Raw genomic sequence first — 23,816 nt, 5'->3', positions numbered from 1 at the left:
TGGCCCACCTCTCAAGCTTGTCAAGGTCCCTCTTTATGACATCCCTTTTCTCTTGGGTGTCAACCGCTCCACACAGCTTGGTGTCATTGGCAAACTTGCTGAGGATACACTCAATCCCACTGTCCATGTCTCCAGCAAAGATGTTGAAAAGCACTCGTCCCAATACTGATTCCTGGGGAACACCGCTCATCACTTGCCTCCACTGGGACACTGAACCATTGACCACAACTCTCTGGGTGTGGCCATCCAGCCAATTACTTATCCACCAAGTGGTCCATCTGTCAAATCTTTGTCTTGTCAGTTTGGAGACCAGAATGTCATATGGTACAGTGTCAAATGCTTTGCACAAATCCAGGTAGATGACGTCACTTGCTCTTTCACTATCTACCATCTCTGTAGCTTTGCTGTACAAGGCCACCAAAATGGTCAGGCATGATTTGTCCTTAGTGAAGCCATGTTGGCTGTCACCAATCACCTCCTCATTGTCTATGTGCCTTAAGCATATTTTCCAGTAGGATCTGTTCCATGATCTTGCCGGACACAAAGGTGAGACTGACTGGCCTGTAGTTCCCCAGGTCTTCCTTTTTCCCCTTATTAAAACAGGGGCTATGTGCCCTTTTTTCCAATCAGCAGGAACCTCACCAGACTGCCATAACCTCTCAAATATGTTGGACAGCGGCTTAGCAACTGCATCCGCCAGCTCCCTCAGGACCGGTGCATGGACCCCATCAGGCCCCATAGACTTGTGCACCTTTAGGTCACAAACCTGTTCTTCTCCTACAGTGGGGATTGTTTAGTTCTCCCAGTCCCTGCTTTCTTCTGCTGTGGCCTTTGTGTTTAGGCTCGAGCACTTGCCATTGAGAACTTCATCCTTCTCAATATCCTGCACAGCTAGGTCCTCTGTTTCCTTCAGTCTACACTCTCCTTGGTTGTCCTTTCATCCCCAACATACGTAACTCTAGAAGTTTTCTTACTGCTTTTTATATCCCTGGTGAGTTTTAATTCTGTCTGGGATTCAACTCTCCTTACCTGATCCCTAGCTACTTGGACAAGCTCTCTGTAGTCCTCCCAAGGTACCTGTCCTAGCTTCCACCCTCCAAGCTTCCTTCTTGAGTTTTTCCACAAGCTTCTTGCTCATCCATGCTGGCCTCCTGGAGTTTTTACATTACTTTCTCTGAGTTGGGATGCATCGCTCTTGGGTCTGGAGGAGGTGATACTTAAATATCAGCCAGCTTTCATGGGCCCCTTTTCTCTCCAGGATGTTATCCCATGATACTCTCTGAAGCAGATCCCTGAAGAGGCTGAAATCTGCCCTCCTGAAGTCAAGGGTAGTAAGCTTGCTGTGAGCCCTCCTTGCTGCACTAAGGATCTTGAATTCTACCATGTCATGGTCACTACAACCAAGGCTGCAATTGAGTTTATCATCCCTCACCAGCCCTTCCTTGTTGGGGAGAACAAAGTCCAGCATAGCACCTCTTCTTGTTGGCTCCCTGACTACTTAGAAAAGGAAGTTGTCATCAACACACTATAGGAACCTCCTGGATTGTTTATGCTTCGCGGAGTTGCCCTTCCAACAGATATCAGGGTGGTTGAAGTTCCCCGTGAGTACCATGGCTTGTGAACATGAAGCTGCTCCTATCTATCTGTAGAGTACCTTGCCTATACTGTCCTTCTAGTCAGGCAGCCTATAGCAGACCCCCACTGTAATATCATCTGTGCCTGCCTTCACTTTAATCTTAATCCATAAACTCTCAGTTGGCTCCTCATCTGTCCCCAGGGAAGCTCTATGCACTCCAGCTGCTCTTTGACATAGAGGGCAACACCCCCACCTCATATTGCCTGTCTGTCCTTTCTAAAGTGTCTATAACCCTCCATTCTGATGCTACAGTCATAGAAGCCATCCCACCAGGTCTCTGTGATACCAATAAGATCACAGCCTTGCAGGCAGACACGTATCTCTAAATCCTCCTTTTTATCCCAATGCTTCACATTTGCACAGAGGCATTTAAGCTGTGCCTTCAGTGAAGTTAACTGACTAGCTGGAGGGGCTGGGATTTCATTATGTTGCTCCCCAGCTGACCTGCACCCCTTCTATAGGCTCTGGGCATCAATTATTTGTGCCAACAACACACTGAAATTGACAGCTGTGTGACAAATTGAGATTCCCTCCCCACAGCCACAACAGCCCCAGTGTAAAGCCCTCTTCACCAGTTTGGCTAGGCTATGGCTGAAGATGCTTTTACCCTTTTTTGACAGAGTCACAGAATATTATGGTGTGCTGGTTTGGCAGGTTTTCTGATAGTGGGGGAGGGGCCCCATGGGTGGCTCCCGTAAGCTGAGATGCTCCCCCAGCTCTAAAACCAGCTAGCAAGGGAGCCATTAGAGTCACAATGGGTGTGTCTCTGTGCTTAACATATGAAGGAACTGGTATAACACCTGAGCAGAGTAAGCAGTTAGAGAAGAGCTGAGCTGGAGAGGCAGAGTGGTGCCCAAGCAGAAGTTTCTCTGCAACCTATGGCAAGATGTCAGTCTGTCCCCCTGCATTCATGGAGGAACGTGGTAGAACATTCTCTGAAGGCACCAGGAGGGGTCAACTTGGATTTGCTGGCTCATGGTCATCCTTCTGTCCAGCAAGACCCCCAGGTCTGTTTCCCTTATGCTTTCCAACAGGTCAGCCCCCAACCTGTACTGGTACATGGGGTTTTTCTTTCCCAGATACAAGACTCTACACTTGCCCTTTTTGAATTTCATCAAGTTTCTCTTTTTAATATTCTTAACACTGCTGGTGGCTGCATCAGTGGTACCCCCATGAAACACCAAGAGCTGGTAATAGTTGGGTGCATGAGGCTAGGAAGCCTTACAGTGACTTTGATCCTTGATATGAGCACCTGTTAGATGGCTTACCTCTCTAGAAAGCTGGTCTGGTCTGCAAATGGGTGCCTCTGTGCCAATGAGAAGAGAATCAGCTACTACTATCACCCTTTTATTGGATGCACTGGTTGTTATACTTGGAACAGATTGAGCTGCCTTTTTCTGCTCCAACACCGGTGTAAGCGGGTTATTTTTCTCTTCTGTTGTTTGCAGAGGAGTGAACTGGTTTTTCAAGGGCATCTCGGGCTTTGCAGGAGGTCTCTTCCTCTTGCTTGTTCCTTTAGTTCTTCTTCCTACTATCTTCCACACCCCCACTTCCATGGCTCCCCTCCTTTCCGTGTGCCCTGGGGGGAGTATTTAGCCAACTGGGTACAGGCTGTGTGTACTCAGCAGTGAGAACACAGATCACACTATCCAGCTCATTTTCTGCCTCCCTGATACTATGCAGCCTCCTGTGTCCTGCAGCTCAGCTCTGCTGCAGGAGGTCATTCACCTGCTCACAGCTTTTGCAGGCAGGCTTCCCCCTTAACCTCAGGTACCATTTCATCTCCATTGGCTTGAATTAGTTAATTTCCCTTGGTCAAGAAATGCCAAAGGATTTCTCTGAAAAGCATGCTCTGAAGAAGTCCAGCAAACGTGCTTCATACAACTTGTTCATATTGCCTGGGATGGCAATAAATTGTGTTAAAACTCTCCAAGAGCACACTCTGAACTTATTAATTATTGCTCTGTCCTGTTTTGTCCTGCTTCTAGCAATATTACCTACTGCAAGTAAAAATCTTGACATACCAGAAAAGCCAAATTATTTGGTTTAGTGTGCATGATTTAGTGCATTTCCATCTCTGCAGAGGCTGGAAGCAAGCTATGTGTGCTCAAGATCACTTTTCTATGTACACATAACTTTAAAGGAGGGTTTCTCAAACTCTGCTATCTTTACCCACAGACCACCCATTAACCTGCATGAACTCTCCTCTCAAACTGTCTTAATAACCCTGTAGTAAATACTGAAATTGCTTACATGGAACAGAATATTTAATCCTCTTCCAACACAGTTTAGTACCTGGAAAGGAGGACAGCCAAGTCCACTAGAGCAGCCAATACTACACAGACCCCCCAAGCAGCATATAGAACATATTTAGAGATTTACTTAAAAACTAAACAAAAATTAAGATATCAGCCATTTTGGGGGGACATTTACATCAAGTTGCTGAAATACTCGTTAGATAAGACTTATAACCATTTTATTTGGAGGCAAACACAGATTCACTAGAGAATAAAGCAATGTTCATCTGGTCTGTTTTGTTAGAGGAAATTTCTAAACATTATTGCAAAACTGTCTCTTGGCAATCTCTGCCTGTAAAATGTGTTACTTGTGTCCAGCCAAACAGTTGTGAGGACTGCAGCTTCATGCAATCCTGCTAAAAAGATATTATCTCTGCAGTCTGAATCCCCACCTCTTCCTGACCTAAGGTTCTCACCTGAGCATTTTACAGGGGTACAGGGGAAAGCAGAATCATACTTTTCACAATTTTCTTATTCTTCTAAGGATTCTGTTGCACTTTGCTATTCAAGAACCACAATGAACACAAAAGCTTAAATGTAAATATACCATCTATTGGGGATTAGGGCTTTTTTGCTCCGGATAGACACCAACAACACACTTTGAAAATGGCTGTTAACCTGAGTACCCTCAAAGTCAATTTTTTAGTTCAGTGCTCGTCGATTAGAACTGCACTGAATTCCAAGGGAGGTTAAACTGACAACTTCCATCAGACTTCAGTGATGATGGCCAAAACTAAATGTTTACAGTCTAAATGTAGACACTGAGGCCCACAAGGAAGGTGAAACCCCCCCCCATATTTTAAGAAAAACCAGTACCTCACAGGTCAGTGCTGGGATCTTTGAGTCTGACACTGTATCCGAAGAGATAAATTTGATAGCAGAGGGAAATCCATCACATATACATAGACAATCTACTGACCCACACCACAGGCAGCCTCCAAACTTCCACTGCATTAGGAACAAATGTGATACAAGGAAGACTGTCACAGGCCTCACATACCAGCTGCTGTCCCAAGTCATAACAAGCAAACTTCTCCAAATCCATTATAGACTGCTGCACTGGACACTCACCACCTCCAGCTATACAAAGCTATGATCTTTACAGAGCCCTTCATAAAAGTGAAAGATGCTGTAAGCACAATTTGTAATCCTGGGTCCAAAAAACTGTATATGCTGTCTTTAATGACAAATTACTTGCACCGAGGGAAGACACTGACACTGTATAATGTCTCTCATACCAAGGCTCATGATGATCTTACCTTCTTAAGTTTTTGAGGACCATGTTCTGATCAAGTAACTTAGCAAGTCACCAAGAAGATATCATAATAAAAATACACTTGCTGACAGCAGTTATTCACATCAAGTACAGGTGTGTGGTCCTTTTATGAAAATACACTGGCATCACTACTTCAGCACTAGTTAAAAAGTTTGCTAAATAAAAACTCAGACTTGAGTAGCTGTACTAACAGCTTTAGTAGCTGTTCAGTTACTAAAGAGCAAATACATTACCTCTCTCCTTAGCCTGTTACACATCCTGCCTGATTAAGGGAAATATAATATTATTTTTTTTTGCCTGCTCAGACAGCATGTTTACCTTAACCTATTCTAAGACAGAATTTATTAAATGAATGGCTTCAACTTGATAATGAGTAGTGGTGTTCATGTGCACAATGCTAGCAAAGTCCACTCCGTTATTCTCTCTTTGCAAAGTGATGGATTGTGCATGAATTCCTTATTGGATTGTGTGTCTATGTTACACCCAAAGAGTTGAGCTAGGAATGGATGTTCTTGGGGTGGTGGTACCGGCAAGGAACTTAGTAGATAAGGAGTTCATAGAATCATAAAAATGTAGCATTGTTTGGGTTGCATGGGACCTTTAAAGAACACCTAGATCCAACTCCCCTGCCATGGGCAGGAACACCTCCCATTAGACCAGGCTGCTCAAAGCCCCATCCAACCTTGTCTCAAACACTTCCAGGGAGGGGACATCCACAACTTCTCTTGGCAACCTGTTTCAGTGTCTCATCACCCTTACACTAAAGAATTTCCTACCAATGTCTAACCTAAATCTACCCTCTTCAAGTTTAAAGCCATTACCCCTTGTTCTGTCACTACATATCCTTGTATGAAGTCCTTCCCCAGCTTTCCTGCAGGCCTCCTTCAGGTACTGAAAGGCTGCTACGAAGTCTCCCTGGAGTCTTCTCTTCTCCAGGTTGAACAACCCCAACTCTCTCAGCCTGTGTTCATAGAAGAGGTGCTCCACCCTCTGAACATCTTTGTGGCTCTCCTCTGGACTTGATCCAATAGCTCCATGACCTTCTTCTGTTGGAGACCCAAAAACTGGACACAGTACTCCAGGTCAGATCTCATGGGAGCAGAGTAGAGGGGCAGAATCTCCTACCTTTACCTGCTGGTCATGTGTCTTTTGATGCAGCCCACAATACGGTCAGTTTTTCTGGGCTGCAAGCACACATTGCCAGCTCATGTTGAGTTTCTCATCAACCAACACCCCAAGGTCCTTCTCAGGACCTTCTTAATCCATTGTCCACCCAGCCTGTATTTGTGCATGAGATCGCCCTGACCCATGGGCAGAACCTTGCACTTGGCCTTACTGAATATCATGAGGTCGACATGGGCTGACCTCTTGAGCCAGTCAAGGTCCCTCTTAATGGCATCCCTTCACTCTACTGTGTCAACCACACCACACTGTTTGATGTCACCAGCAAACTTGTGAGGGTGCACTCAATCCCATTGTCCATGTCACCAACAAAGATGTTAATCAACACTGGTCCCAGTACTGAACCCTGAGGAACTCCCCACTGATCTCCATTTGGACACTGAGCTGCTGATCACAACTCTTTGGGTGCAACCATTCCACTGAGTTGTGGAACTTTTTATCCACCGAGTAGTCCATCCATCAAGTCCATGACTCTCCAATTTAGAGACAAGGATGTCATGCAGGACAGTGTCAAATGCTTTGCACAAGTCCAGGCAGATTACATCGGTTGCTCTTCCCTTACCCACCAATTCAGTGACCCCATCTTAAAAGGCCACTGAATTTGTCAGGCATGATTTGCCCTTAGTGAAGCCTTGTTGGCTGCCACCACCCTCCTCCTTCCTTACAAGTGCCTTAGCAGACCCTCCAGGAGGATCTGCTCCATGATGTTGTTGGGCACAGACGTGACACTGACTGGCCTTTAGCTCCCCTGGTCTTCCTTTTCTCCCTTTTTAAAAATGGGGAATATGTTTCCCCTTTTCCAGTCAGTGGGAACTTCACCAAATGACCACAGTTTCTCAATTATGATGGAAAGCAATTTTGAAACTTCATCTACCAGTTCCCTCAGGACCCATGGACATTATCTCATTAGGTCCCATGGACTTGTGCATCTTCAGGTTCTTTAGATGGTCTTTAACCTGATCTATCCCTTCTGTGGGTGGTTCTTCATCCTCCCAGTCCCTGCCTTTGCCTGCTGTGATTTAGTTAATGTGGCTTGATCGCATGCCAGTGAAGACTGAGGCAAAAAAGTCATTGATTTCCATCCTATCACACCTGTTCAAACATCGCTTCTCTTTACATTGATTCTATAATACCAAATATTTCCATTGTCTTGTCAGTGAGAAGGTCTCAAATTTTGATTAAGGAGTCTTTAAAGTACAAAATTGTATTTTGTCTTATACATTAGTTTCAATTCTGTAACAGTGTTTACCATATTCAAACCTACACTGGAGGTCTCTGTCAGCTGACTCATAACGGTTTTCTTTGAATTAATATGACACTCTGCTTGTACCCACAAAAATTTGAAACAGCCTATCCATTGAGATTTCTGGCATTTTCTAAATTGAGAATAAGAAGTGGCATCAAAGCAGTCTCTTTCATGGTATCATTGCTGGACTTGGCCAAAGTTAGTAAATGCAAAGAAAATGCTTAAAAACAGGGATAGAGGATGTGGCAGGAAGTAACCATACTTGCATGCTCCACATTCTGTGATGCAGAGTACATGACAATAATTTTGCTGTTGTTACTTCAAATACAGTAGGCATGGATTTCCCCCATCACCATGTTACGCTCAATAGAGCTTTAAAACTGCAGAGAAAACTGAAGATTTATCCTACTTCTGCATAAATTGGTATACAAAAACGCAAACAAAAGGGTGACTTCCTTGAACTTCTAAGCATGACTTTTATTGTGAATAACAATCCAGGTCAAACCACAAATGAAAAAAAAAACAAAAAAACCTGTACTGTCTTCTTTTTAGCTTCTGGACAACAATGGAAACAAGATTCTTTCCTGGGATTGTTTTGTGGTTTATTTTATTCCTCCTTGGTCTGGCAGACAGCTTTTTGGTCAATCATTGTAGATTTTGCAGTGATGATAATTCCAAACTTTTAATGGATAAAATAGTGGTTCTATGTTTTTGAAAATTTGGTTTGCAAATTTTCTCCAGGACTCGAACAAATCTATGCTTGACAAAGTTATGATTGTTTCCAACTTCTAGTTCCAGATGTTATGCAACTCTGAAAGACCCACATCTTAAGAAAGCTAGAAAAAGACATTATATTTCTATCTCTACCAAACATAAAATACATACCCTTGAAAATGTAGTATATCAGTAAAACACAGAAAACAATTCAGAAATAGCAGCTGCTGGCAAATATTTGTTGGAAAAAAAGTGTAGACAAGTCAGATGTGGAAGACTCAAATGCAGGTTCCACAATCTGTTGTAGTTTTCTTTCTAATAGTTTAGAATCTTCTGAAATAAAACCATCTTGTTAAAGGGAACCTCCCACATGATACTGGGTTTTAGAGGGTGTGTAGTTGAGGTAAGTAGGTAAGTTTTTAGCACCAAGTTGTGGGCAGGACTTCTGCTTTTAGTGCAAGTCTCATGACTCTATTACAGTCAAATATTAAAGATTTTTTTTTTGTGAGAGCTTGTAAGGAAGAAGTGCAAAAAGAAGATGAAGTGAAAAGGATTTTTTAAGATAATGAGATTTGTAATATTGTGCTTGTATTTATATCATTGATAATACTTATTTCACCTCCTCTAATATAGCAGATAAATATAGCAATCTGCTCCAAGCTTTTTAAATCAGTCATCGCTGGAGACGATCCTGCTTTAGCCAACAACACTGATAAAACTAAATGTCCTGGTTTGAGCCAGGTTGAAGCCAATTTATTTTTACTGATTTTCTTTTTTTTTTTTTCAATGAGCTCTCTTTTAACTAGCAGCAAGTTCTCCAGCTAGTGGACTGATAAAGCTAGAATGTTTATGTTACTGCCGAGATTCCAGGACATTTTGTTTTGCGGCCTCAGATGCTGAAGGAGCAGAAGAGTCGTACCTGCAACCCTCCCCCAGGGAGGAGTGAACAAGACAGACAGCAACATTAACCAAAGTATTCCATACCATGTATCTACGTAAGCTTGGTATAAGGCCAGGGATCACAGAAGTCAAGCCCCATTCTGCTTCTTCTCCCTTTCTCTTCCATCCATGGCCAGTGTCTGGAGAGGACTGCATCTATCCATCACCATTGATTCCCAGGCTCATGCATTCCTGACCTTCACAACTCTCCCCTCAGCTCCTGTGTGCTCTGCCACTCTCTCCAACTGCTCCCAGCTCAGGAGAAGACGTGGGAGTTGCTGGGGGTGGGGGGCAATAGGGTTTTGCACATTCCTGCACATACTTGTATATATTTGTACATATTTTCTTTTATCATTACTATTTCATTAATGCTGTCTAGTTTAGTTTTCAATCCCCGAAGTCTCTCTCTCCTTTCCCTGCCTGGTGGGGAGGATGTGGGGATTGAGAGCATTATTGTAGCTGGTTCAATTACCACTCCTGAGTGGAACCATGACATCAAATTAATTTCTTATGGCTCCTTCTATCTCTCTACAGTGTTTGCCCTGCAAGTTATCTGGAGCTTTTGTCCTGCAGAAACTACACAAAGACTTTGTTCTCTTACTTATTATTCTTATTCTATATATCTGTCTAACCAGGTGAAGACATGGTGCTTCTTAGATTTTTCTAAAACATCTGTTCAGAAAATACTGGATTTGCTGCAGGAGAGAGCATGTTCAAGATTTCACTAACTTTTCTTCAGTTTTTTGTCAGAAGTCAGCCAAGGGTCAGAAAAAAAATTAATCTGACTTGCTTTATTTTTGGATTAAAATGATCACAATATATTATAAACTGAGCTGAACATTCAACTCCTTCATGGTCTGACAGGAAGCATTCATTAAAAGAGGTGTCATGATGCCATTGAATACAGCTGTTTTATTTATTTCATGTATCTTTGGCAATCAGTGTAGGATTTTTATAGACATAATGGAATAGAATCCTACACTTTTGGGGGCATGCCTGCACTTTGCTTTTAATGCAAATTAACACCAGCATTATCTTCAATGGCACTGCAGTTCATGTACTTGCAAAGCATGTGGTTAGCTCAAATAGATCTGAGTAAGGCAGGTAAGTAAATACTGCTCATTCAGTGATGATACTCTACCTTTAGAGGGTAGACCACATTCTATTACCATTTACCTGGCAGCCAGTATCTGCAACTGTGATACATTTTTATCCCTGGGTAGAAAAAACTTTCGTAAAATCTCCATTGATGGCTACATCTACTTCAACAATGAGTCCTGAGGATTCTTAGTACCAAATTAAGATTTGTTAGTATGTCCCTGTGGACAGAAGAGCTTGACTGATGTCCTTCCCATGAAACTATTCATTTAAATTGGAGGTGCATGTGTCTCACTCATAATTCTGCTGTATGTTAAATTAGTTATAATGGTCCCAAAAAGGAGAGTAAAAACAGTATTAAATAAGTGGTGATGCTCTGAACTGAGAGAATGTTGTAAAACTGCAAAAAGCAGAACAGCTGGAGAGGTTCCCTGAACTCCCAGATTAGTGCAGGATGTAACACATACTCCTCTAACAAAAGCAGTATTCCATGACAAACCATACACTACATACAAATCGAGCTCCAGCTACACTGTATTTAGGAGGGATCTTCATTTTAAAATGTCCTGTGTATTGGGCTGGGTCAGATGTGTTTTGTTCTGCCTGAAGCTCAGTCTGGTTGAATTTTATTCTACCACCATCCCCCATCTCAGCCTATCCCCAGTTACATGTTGTTTCCCATCCCCCAGTCTCCTACTACCTGACAGATATTTTGGTGCCCTGAAATCTGCCAGCATGTCTGCACAACATAGTTGCTTTCTTTGAGCCGATCCTGTCAAAAGGATCTCGGTTTAAAAAGGCCAGTGGATTAAAGTAGCGAGGCAACTTCTTTGTCCTAGCTCAGAGTACTGTCTGTGTGCTGCTGTGTCTTGTACACACGACGCCCAGAGGAAAGAACTTGAAAGGTGGTTTTGTGCTTAAGAAAAATAACATTATAGTACTTACAGGTTTTCTTTATTCATATATTTTATTCATATGCTGCCAACCTCATGAAGTTTAACAAGGCCAAATGCAAGGTCCTACATATGGGTTGGAACAATCTCAAGCCAACATACAGGTTAGGCAATAGAAGGTTAGGCATAGAATGGATTGAGGACTTGGGGGTGTTGGTTGATGAGAAACTCCACAAGAGTGAGCACTCTGTGCTTGCAGCCCTGAAAACCAATCATAACCTGGGCTGCATCAAAAGAAGCATTCCACACTTGTGAGACCCCACCTGGAGTACTATGTTAGCTATTAGTACTATGAAGCTGTTAGATTGAGTCCAGAGTAGGGCCGCAAAGACGATTTGAGGGCTGGAGCACCTCTTTTATGAGGACAGACTGAGAGAGTCGGGGTTGTTCTAAGGTCTGTGCTCCCTTACAATTGGAAAGGTACGTGTGCTCTTATTCAATTGGCCATTCCATTCACCCTGGTATATGTAAAAGAGCCTCATATTGAGAGACAGAGAACAAAAAGAGGTCTAGGGATATCATTTGATTATAAGATTTACATTGATGCTATTGGAGTTCCTAGAGGAGTTCCTGATGAGCACAAAGCTAGAAATCAGATAGCTGCAGCATTTGAATCCTTCCTGTTCTGGTGGGTAACAGTCAACAAAAATGTGGATTGGATAAATTATATTTATTATAATCATCAGAGGTTCATCAACTATACGAGGGATGCAGTCAAAGGAATTGTAGAACAACTGGATGCCACCAGTAGGATGGCATGGGAAAATAGAACAGCAGTAGACATGATACTGGCTGAAAAGGGGGGTGTATGTGTAATGCTGGGGAATAAGTGCTGTACTTTTATTCCAAATAATACTGCCCCGATGGTACAATAACTAAGGCACTGCAAGGACTCACTACTCTGGCAGATGAATTAGCAGAAAATTCGGGAATAGATAGCTCACTCACTGGATGGTTAGAGTCTTGGTTTGGAAAATGGAAGGAGATGATAATTTCCATTTTAACATCCTTAATTATAATAACACTGACACAATGCTATTATTAGATGAGCAAAATCCAGAAGAAAGATGTGAAATCATGTTGTCCAAACTAGTGGCATCTTACAAAACAACCTGAGATAATGTAAAAAGCAACAGTAGGCTAAATAAAAGAAGGGGGAATTGTAAGAAATGAAACGTAGCGTTGATTTTGCATTTTAGTGTTAGAAACGTAGTGTTGGGTTTGGTTCACATATATATATTCTAGTGTTAGGAACATATAGTTTGTTTGAGCACATATATATATATATTCTAGTATTAGGAATATATAGTTTGTTTGAGTACATATATATACTCTAGTGTTAGGAATATAATAGTTTGCTTGAGATAAGTGAGATATCTGCACATTCCAATGACACCTGGAGTGGTTTATGGCCCAAGAAACTGAGGGACTTAACTGGGCTCCATCTGGGGGATCTGAACATGGAGAAGGATTTATCGCCCAAGATAAGGCCGAACAAAGCTACTTCTATGTTGCTCCTCAGGGCAGGATGACACCAGTAGATTTTTAATTGGGAAGACAGCCAAGGGGGCAAGAAAGGTCAAAATTTTACCTTAAAAGGTAAAAAGTAAACTGCTAGAATGGAATGTGTAAACAGGGGCGGGAAATTTATAGGATAATTTGAAGCGTCGGATAGGCTGTAAACCCTGGAGTACCCAGCCAGTGGGGAAACAGGGGAGGGAACCTTGCATCGGGAATAGGGAATATAAACCGTTATTCACCTTGCTATGGGTGTGCCTACTTGTTTAGGTCACCCATTCTTGCAAGAATGTAAATAAACTGTGCTTCGTTGAAGGATCTGTGTGGGCCTGTTCATTGGCACGACAGACATTTCTCACATACCCAGCTAATGGACCAAAACCAGGCCTGCGGCTCAAGGACAAATGAAAGTAAAACAAAAGATGTGATACAAGGCAGGAAGGATGGGCAACAAGTCATGCATTCATTGTCCCTGCTAGTTACTGCCCTAACTTGGGGCTTGTGGATGCCAATTAGCTCTGGACATTAGTATGTTCATGCATCGCGGCAGTGACAGTGACTGGACAAAGGTCACTGAGGTATGAAAGGCAACGGGTTTAGCAGGCGAAAGAGGGGCCTGCTCGCACACTTCCTGCGTGGGAGACCCCTCTGCAGCTCATCGGACTTGCCCTGCTGCGGAGCCTGGCGCCAGGACTCTGCCGTGTCTGCTGACCTGCCTGCCTGCCCTGGGGATCGAGCCTGGGTCGTGGCGGTGAGCACGCCGGGGTTCTGACACCTGGCCCACTGGGTCCTTCCAGCAGCTGTCGGGGCCGAAGCCAGAGCCCCTCGCCCCCACCCCCCAGTTTTGCTGCCGGGAAAACCAAGCCGCTGCCGCTGAGGGGGAACAGCTGCTGCTGCCGAGCCACGAGGGGCTGCTCCCTCGAAACCATGCATGGACTTTGGGACACTGCTAAGGGGGAGCCGCCGCCACTGCCTGCTGAGGTGTTGGGGGGGGGGCATCCACTGCAGCCACCGCTGCCGCTGGGGAAGAAGCCGCCGGGGACAGCACTGGGGGCTGCACCCCGCCCCCGCCAAAAGCCAGCCGCCCGGAGGGGAACCTTCGCCGCCGCTCTCGCCGTGCGGGAGGGTAAGGAAATCGTACAACCCCCACACACACACTTTTTGCCCTACCACTATTCCGACCCCCTATACTTGCATACACGTCGCGACGTCTTTTAAGGAGGAATTTCGTCCGGCTTGCCGTCCTCCCTCTCTCTGCAACCCACTCTCGGAGAGAACGTCTTAAGGGCACAGTACTTTTGCATTACTTCCATGATACATCCTTGGTAGCCATTTGCCATTTTTACATTTTTCCTAAACCTCATCCCTTAGTGTAACCGTTCTTTAATAAACCGGTTAATTCGTAAAGTGAATATTGGTCTCAGTCAGTAACAATTTGTGGGTGTGGTGAGTGTGGTATTCTAATCTCCGCTCTAAAATACAGTCGTTCCTCTGTGAGCGGTGAGCGCCACGTGTGCCCTCAGGTTCATTTAAAACCCCCTCCAAACTGTGGGGAAAGTTGCGAAAGCATCCTGACAGCCGGTAGCCTCTGTGACAGCATCGGCTCACGACACCCTGCCCATGGCATCAGTTGGAGCTAGATGACCTTTAAGGTCCCTTCCAACCCAAACCATTCTGTGATGATTCCATCCTTCAAGCATAGACCTAGTAATTCACAAACTCACAAACTTCAGTTTTCAAAATAACTCCATGTAGAACTAAAATACATTTTTAGTCATATTACTTCCTGACATTTTCACGTCAGTCTCAATAACACCCTATTGGCATAAGAACTCAACCATCTACAATGCATGCACAAGAGAAGCTCCCACATCACTGTCAAATACTCTCATATTGCAGAAACAAAAGGTAGGAGAGGTAGTAGAAAAGTCTGGTGCTCCTCAACTTCAGCAGCAGGTTGAAGTGAAAAAGCATATTTTTATTTTCTTCCCAGTTCACTCAGAGTCTTAATTCTTCAGTTTTCTTCTATACAGTGTTTCCCTACCTGTATAAACAGCCAAGACTAATCTTTGTTCTAATTCAACACATCTGTCTTCCTAAACAAGAAAGATAATGTCTAAAAAGCTTTCAGTTCCTCATAAAAGGGGTCCAAAATCAGAAGGAAGTCAATCTGTACCCTACAACTACATGGGGAAACAAACCAACCAACCACAAGCTTTACACAATATGAACTGTCATCATTCATACTTGGGTAACACCTAGAAGCCAGAATTGTGATTTGCAGCATGAAAGACACAATGAGGACACATTGTGAAGGACTGTCACACCTGAATAACTTGTTGTCTAGATACACAAGGCAAAGGATGAAAGGAAGCCCACAGAAGCCCAGGATTAAGAGTCTTGCCCCATAGGCAAGACATGCGGTTGATGGTAGAGCCAATACAAGAATATGATGTGCTAAGTAGAACCATAACCAGTGCTTCTTGGCAGACATAGTAAATTTCCAAGCTTTTTATACTGCCAAGCTGCCTTGAAAACAAATTTTAATAAGAGTTAAAAAAGCATACATTCTACTATAGCAAGTGGCTTGGGACCAATCTCAGCCACACCAACTCTCCCATCCCTTTGCCAGCCTAGACAAGGTATACTGCAAATAAGAAACTGGACTCCTGATATACAACACATCTAGAGTGTCACTAAATGTTTTACCACCTTTTCAACGCTCCAAGTGCCAAAGGAAATAAGCTGGGGGTTATGCTACAGTGGAAATGGTTCAAATGCAGAAGAAAAAAAGCAAAAGGGATAAGGGAACAGTAGACACAAATGTCACAATGCCAGCTCAAAGAAAATCCTAGCTGCCATTTTTGGGACTCAAAAGACACATAGTTCATCTCCAAAATCAGAGGGCCACAAATATAAGCAGCACACTGCTGGAAGTGTAGACAGAAAAACAGAAATGAAGACATGTTTCCACACATATAAATCAAAATATACAAATTCTAAAACTGCTTATAGAACACAGGTGACAAAATGCATCCATGTTTTTTTGGGTTTTTTATTTCATTATGTCCCAAAACTACCCCTTATTGCTGCAGAAGAAAAGATAGAAGACTATTAGCATTACACAAAGAAGCAACATCATGAAGGGCAGAGCAAAGTGCATCTGTTTATATTAAAACTAACTCAAGCAGTATGTGACAGTCACTGATCTGATTATCCTCTTTTGTGTACCATATCCCTTTCTTCCGCCCTTCATCTTGCTCCTCCATCTATTTGGCTGTGTCTTCATTGCTAAAGAGAAAGATGTAATTACTACATTGAGATAAAGTAGAGAAATTGAAACTAGCATTAAGTAAAAAGCCAGTGTCATTATTTCACTCCTCACCTGAGATTTCATCAGCTGCATGGAGTTGCACTCACTCTTATCAGGATTTTTAAGCCAACAAACAACAAAAAAGCCCACATCAAAGATGTTAGAAAGAAATCTACATCAGATTGTGGAACCTACATTTGAGTCTTCCACAACTGACTTGACTACACTTTTTTTCCAACAAATATTTACCAGCAGCTGCTATTTCTGAATTGTTTTCTGCATTTTACTGATATACTACATTTTCAAGGGTATGTATTTTATGTTTGGTAGAGATAGAAGTATAATGTCTTTTTCTAGCTTTCTCAAGATGTGCGTATTTCAGAGTTGCATAACATCTGGAACTAGAAATTGGAAACAATTCAGATCAGAATCAATCATAGCTTTGTCAAGCATAGATTTGTTCAACTCCTGAAGAAAATTTGCAAGCCAAATTTTCAAAATCATAGAACCACTAGCTTGAAGCACAGCTGATAGAAACCGTTCACTTCTATACTAAACTTAAGCACCTCATTCTGTAACTACATACTTGCTCAGTTCAGAGCAACCTTCACTTTCTACTTACAGAAAGCATTTTAACATTACAATAAATGTACTACAAAGTAGAAACAGGTAACTCCTCTAACCAAGCTCATTTAGTGCAGAAGTAAGCTAAAGAGCATTCAAATAAAAATGAAGATTTTTCTCTCTTTTGAAAAGGGTACCTAATATCCAGATCCCCCTGCTCATGTGTTCTGTTAATTACTGTGTGCAATACAGGTCAACCTTGCCATGATCAGACCTCACTTGCATGAGAGAAAGAAACTAACCTTAGAGGACAATTCAGGGTTTTTTGTCTCCTTTGCTGTGACTACCACTTGCAATGTAGAGCATCACTGTGTGATACATGCGATCGACTCAGCAAGAATGATATTCAAAACCACCGACTCGTAAGTCATTGAGGAGCCAATATCTATAAGTCACTATCATCTGTCTACTACTACTTCTTAATAATTGCACAATGAAGCTCTGAAGCAAGATGCACTTATTTTCCCCTATGTTATCAACATGTGAAAAACAAGCTTTCTTATGTTTTACTTGGAGGAAAATAGGGCATCTAAAACCTCTCAAGAATGCGCTCCAATGATTACAGCATTATGTTGCTTCCCTTGTAAAACCCTAGAATGGAGAGTATGTTTATACACCTATACATACACAGTAAGGTAACAAGACTTGACATGAAATTACACCAAACATTTCTAAAGGCTACTTAAATTTAAAGTCTCAAACTAAAACTTCATGTCACACAGCAATCATCCAAGGATGTCACAGAACAGCACAAAATCAAAGAAGAAAATATCTCTCAACTGCTGCAGAACAGTTAGTTCATACAATTAACCCTCCATCACATCAAACTAAATGCCAGCACATGCTCCATTTCTCTGTTGCTCAGAAGATTCTCCAAGATGCTATTCTTGTCACTAATGAGGCGTGGCACAATTAGACTTGCAAAAGTAATACACTGAGTTTATATTATATTTATTTAAAAAACACTCCAACAAAACACAAACAAAAAACATTAACAAACAAACAAAAAACAATGACAACAAAAAACACAGAGAACAAAACATCACAGGCTGTGTAACATGTGAATTGTGTGGAAACATGTGGTATTACCCTTCCTTCAAAGCTGAATACCTTAGATCCATCAAATATTGATCTTGCAGTATCACATTTATGTTAGACTAGGGAAAAATAATATTCAACCCTTTATCATACAACAGCCTCTCTATTACCCTCACTGATGCAAGGTACTTAATAGCACCTTTGAGAGGAGAAAAAATAAAATAACTTAAAGAATAACCAAGCAAGGAAAAGACAACCCACAAAATGAAAGGTAACTAAGGTTACTTTCAGCCCAGTCCTCTGCTTTAGTTTACTACATTGACACTCATTTTTGTGCTGTCACTGGATGCTGCTTAAATTAAAACCACTCCAGTACAGAAAAAAACACAAGTCATCATCATAGGAGACTCACTTCTGAAGGGAGCAGAAGGCCCAATATGCAGACTGGACCCACTTCTAAGGAAAGTCTGCTGCCTCCCTGGGGCCCAGGCTAAATATGTTCAGAAAAAGCTCACTTCCTTAGTATGGCCCTCAGATTGCTCTCCACTATTGATCTTTCCTGGTAGGCTGCAACAAAGTAACATGAAGAAGTTCAAAGGCAATTAAAAGAGACTTCAGGGCCTTGGGACAACTGGTTAAGAGATCAGGAGCACAGGTGGTGTTCTCCTCTATCCCTCCAGTCATGGGGACCAGTGAGGGAATAAACAGGAAGAGCCAGCAGATCAGTATCTGGCTCCAAGACTGGTGTTACTTGCAGGACTTTGGGTTCTTTGACCATGGGCTTATTTACATGACACCAGGCCTTCTGGCAACAGATGGGGTAAACCTGTCTCAAACAGGGGAGGGGGTGGGAAACGGATCCTGGTGCAAGAGCCAGCAGGGCTCACTAAGAGAGCTTTAAACTAGATGTGAAGGGGGAAGGGCACAAAAGCGGTTGTAATAAGTCTGTGGCCAGCACGTGAACATTTGAGAGATAGTGTGATAGAGAGGTCTTTCAGTCTGCAGTTTCAGTGGAGGTAAGGGATGGAGATTCATGTGGCAACAAAGATGCAAGGGTTGTTGATGAGTCAGTTACCGTGGAAGTGCCTGAGAACAGCCACTTAGGAATTGGGACTTCTTGCAAAAAGGTAGCAGGACGATCAGCCCAAATGAAGTGCATCTACATGAATGTCTGCTGGAAACATTATACAGCAACATTATATACATTATAGAGCAACAGTTCCAGAGGTTCCTAGACTATGCAGAGGGTAACTTTCTGACACAGCTGGTGAGTGAGCCAACTAGGGAAGGCCCCCTGGCTGGACCTGCTGTTTGTCAGCACAGATGGACTTGTGGAGGATGTGACAGTAGGAGGCCATCTTGGGCACAGCAACTACAAATGATAGAGTTCTCTATTCTTAGAGAAGTGAGGAGGGGGTCCAGCAGAACTGCTACCTTGGACTTCCGGTAATCCATTCCTAGTATCCTGCTGATATTGAAATAGAAAAATAACCCTGCAAAGTCCATTCCTTTTTATAAACTGCTAATATTGCTCAGACTTTATAACAAACCGGTGCTAAAGTTTCTTTATGCAAGAAATATTCTATAAGCAGTTGTGAGAGGTGTCACAATAGCTACCCCTTGTTCTAATGGGGGACTTCAACTTCCCAGCTGCCTGCTGGAAATACAACACAGCAGAGAGAGAAGAGTCCCAGACATTCCTGGATTGCATGGAAGATAACTTCCTAATGCAGCTGGTGAGGGAACCAACCAGGGAGAGTGCCCTTCTGGACTTGCTGCTCATGAAGAGAGGAGGACTTGTGAGGAAAGTAACAGCTGGAGGAAGTCTAGGGCATAGCAACCATGAACTTAAAGAGTTTTCAATTCTTGGATAAGTAAAGATGGGGAATCAATAAAAGTGCCACCTTGGACTTCCAGAGGAAAGACTTTTTTTCTGTTCAAGAGACTGATTAACAAAGTCCCTTGGGAGACTGTCATGAAGGATAAAGGAGTCCAGGAAGGCTAGGCATACTTCAAGAAGGAAGTCTTAAAGGCCCAGGAGCAGGATTTCCCCATGTGCTGAAAGATGAGGCATCAGGGCAGAAGACCAGCCTGGCCGAATAGAAAGATTTTGTTGAATCTCAGGAAGAAAAGGAGAGTTTATGGTCTCTGGAAGAGAGGACAGGCCTCTCATAAGGAATACATATGTAGTAAGGCAATGCAAGGAGAAAATTAGGAGGGCCAAAGCCCAACTTGAACTCAACTTGGCTACTGCTGTCAGAGACAATTAAAAAATATTTCTATAAATACATTAATAACAAAAGGAGGACTAGGGATAATCTCCATCCTTTATCGGATGCAGGGGGAAACATAGTGACAAAGGATGAGGAAAAGGCTGAGGTGCTAAATGCCTTCTTTGCCTCAGTCTTCAGCAGTTGAACGAGTTGTTCCCCAGACAGTCAAGTCCCCTGACCTGGAAAATGGGGAGATGAGGCAGAATGAGACCTTCATTAATCCAAGAGGAAATAGTCAGTGACCTGCTGCACCACCTAAACATCCGGAGCCAGATGGGTTGCACCCAAGAGTACTGAAGGAGTTGGCAGATGCACTCGCCAAGTCACTTTCCACCATTTACCAGTAGTCCTGGCTAAATGGAGAGGTCCCAGTGGACTGGAGGGTAGCAAATGTGGCACCCATCCACAAGCAAGTCCAAAAGCAGGATCCAGGGAACTACAGACCTTCCAGTGTTACCTCGGTGCCAGGGAAGGTCATGGAGCAGATAATCTTGAGTGCCATTACGCAACATATACAGAACAACCAGGTGAACATGTCCAGTTAGCACAGGTTTATAAAAGGAAGGTGCTGCTTGATGAACTTGATCTCCTTCTATGACAAGAAGACCTGCCAGGTTGATAAGGGAAAGGCTGTGGATGTTGTCTACCTGGACTTCTGTAAGGTCTTCGACACCATTTCCCACAGTATTCCAATGAAAACATGGCTGGTCATAGCTTGGATGGGTGTACACTCTGCTGGGTAAAAAACTGACTGGAAGACCAGGCCCAGAGAGTGGTGGTGAATTGAGTTAAATTCAGCTGGTGGCCGGTAACAATCGGTATTCATCACTTTTTTAACATTTTTATCCACAATCTTGATGAGGGGATAGAATGCATCCTCAATAAGTTTTCAGATGACACCAAGTTGGGAGGGAGTGCTGATCTGCCTGAGAGTAGGGTGGCTCTACAGAGAGACTTGGACAGACTAGATCCATGGCCCAAGGTGAACTGTATGAAGTTCCACAAGGCCAAGTGCCAGGTCCTGCATTTGGGCCACAACAAACCCATGCAATGAATTAAACCTGGGGAAGAGTGGCTGGAAAGCTGTCCAGCAGAAAGAGACCTGGGCATTCTGATTGATAAGCAGCTGAATATGAGCCAGCAGTGTGCCCAGGTGGCCAAAAAGGCCAATGGCATCCTGGCCTGTATAAGGAACAGCGTGGCAAGCAGGACCACAGAGGTGATCATCCCTCTGTACTCAGCCTTGCTGAGGCCACACCTAGAATACTGTGTCCAGTTTTGGGCACCTCAATACAAGACAGACATCAAGGTGCTGGAGCATGTCCAAAGAGCAAAAAAGCTTGTAAAGGGCCTTGAGAACAAGTCTTATGAGGAGCAGCTGAGGGAAATGGGGCTATTTATTCTGAAGAAAAGGAGGCTGAGGGGAGACCTCACTGCCCTCTACAACTACCTGAAAGGAGTTTGTAAAGAGGTAGGTGCTGGTCTCTTCTCACAAGTAAGTGGTGATAGAACAAGAGGAAACGGACTCAAGCTGTGCCAGGGGAGGTTTAGACTAGACATTAGGAAGAACTTTTTCACTGAAAGCATTGTCAGACATTGGAACAGGCTGCCCAGGGAGGTGGTTGAGTCACCATCCCTGGATGCGTTCAAAAGTAGTCTAGATGTGGCACTTGGGGATATGGCTTAGTGCTGGACTTGGCAGAGTAGGGTTAATGCTTGGACTCAATGATCTTGAAGGTCTCTTCCAACCTAAGTGATTCTGTGATTCTATTAACTGTGTGTGCACATAATGCTTACCCATCTCCCATTTTGGTGACTGCTCTATTCTTGCATAGACACACTTCAGTTTAAAAATAAAAGTTATCAAAACACTAGTACCTCAAGAAAATGAGAGGTTTTTATAGAATTGAGTATATTGCTTCTGTCTTACAATAAAGTGGCAGACAAGTTGTACATGAAAAAGCATTGAATGCAGCAGCAATTCAGAGCACAGCAGCTGGCAAGTTCTATTTTTATCCCTTGTCCTCCTTGCCCCATATCTGGGGCTAAACAGAAGCAGTTTGCTCTCTCACCCAATGACCCCAGCTGAGAAGGGGAATCAGGAAGAGGAGAGAAGCCCTGTATGTTGCAGTATAAACAGATTTAATAAAATAACAAAACTAATACAAACACCAACATAAAGTAAAAAAGCTTATACTCAGCCTAATCATTAGGAGTAGCAGAGGAAGACACAGGCCAAGAAAGAGGAGCCCAAGGAAACAGAACTTCCTACTCTCTGCATACCTACCTCTTTTACAATAGGCATGACATACGTGGTATGGGATATATATACCTGTAAGCCGGTTTGGGTCAGCTGCCCTGACTTAAACTCCCAGTAGTTTGCAACAGCAATGACATTCTCACAACAGTGAAGAGATACCTTAAGTAATTTCAGTTTTCAACACAGACCAAGTTTTTATTTAAAAAATAAAAATAAATTTAAAAGAACAGCTGTTAAACTCTCAAAATAAGCATAGTTAATGTGTAATGCAGCTTCCTCCCAATTAACAGCCAGGGAACTAAACATCTGGAGAATTTAGCAGTAATTAAAAAAGAAGAGCAGAATTTACAAATAAAGGAATGAACTTATACCCCTTTCTAGTACACTGCTTTGAATGTACCTGTCTTGCAGAGTGGGCTTCGAAGCAAATCATTATTTTTCCTGTTCTCCGGTCAAACAAAACATCCCACCTACCTCCGTTTCCACATCCTCCCTCATTACCCACAGACTTCCTCAGGAAAACAAAACAAAACAAAAAACTCAGAACAACCAGGCAAGAGGCCAATGCTTACAAAAATCCTGTAGCCATTGTTCAGTGAAAACAAGTTACTTGCATCATTCCCCACATGCAATAAGCTTTGGACTGGCTGAATTCTGCCTGAGGACCAGCACCAGATGTGCTCTCTTCCCAGATGTCAGGAGTTAAACACCTTTTCAGGAATACTTTACTTACCATTCTTTTAATTTGCAGCTTCATTTCCCTCTAATGAAGAACCAGTCATTGAGAGTAATACAATGGAGTCAAACAAAGCACGTTTATTAGTGAAAGGTTATTTTAAAAGCATATGTATAGAAAAAAATTACTCCAAGTTGCTTCTTGTGTAAAACATTCTAAGGTGCAGTCAGAAAGACCACTTCTCTATCACTGTCACCTTTGCTCAGATGAAGAGTTGGAATTCAGTCTTAAAGGCATTCTTCAGTAACAAAATAAAAAATAAATCCAGGTATACTGAATTCCAATCACATACCTAGAGACTGTAAAACCTTCCTCCTTAAAATCATGTATCAAGATCTAACATCAGGAGTTAAAGTATACATAAAGAGTAGTGAGCTTTTGCAGAAACTGCAAGTAGTTCAATAACATAACCATTAGAACTAAAAGAAAGACTAGAGCAGAAGAAACTGGCTAACCAGTAATAACATATAAGAACATATATACATATTAAATACACACTCACACATGTATATGTGGAATACTGATTCTAGCCCAAATATCTCTCTTCAGCATAAACTAGCCAGGACCTTGTAAGAGATTACTTCTGCCTAGGTCAGCACTTCTGTGAACTACAAGCAAATCCATCTCTGCTTCAGAGAACTGAGTGTGGACTGTTAACATTTAAACTCCCAAGTAAAAGTCAATAGGCAAAATCCATGCATTTTCCAGTTCTC

At 42.7% G+C, this 23,816-nt stretch overlaps 1 protein-coding gene across 6 annotated transcripts in view; it reads right to left on the bottom strand.

The window, feature by feature from the left end:
* LRP5 (LDL receptor related protein 5) overlaps positions 1-23,816 on the bottom strand; it is a 170,337-nt gene that overhangs the window by 134,573 nt on the left and 11,948 nt on the right. The gene's annotated exons all lie outside the window — the stretch shown is intronic.

The sequence above is a fragment of the Apus apus genome, chromosome 5 (assembly GCF_020740795.1).
Source record: "Apus apus isolate bApuApu2 chromosome 5, bApuApu2.pri.cur, whole genome shotgun sequence".
In the NCBI taxonomy this organism is placed as follows: domain Eukaryota; kingdom Metazoa; phylum Chordata; class Aves; order Apodiformes; family Apodidae; genus Apus; species Apus apus.
The sequence above is the reverse complement of the archived record's forward strand: the minus strand, read 5'-3'. Positions and strand labels throughout refer to the sequence as shown.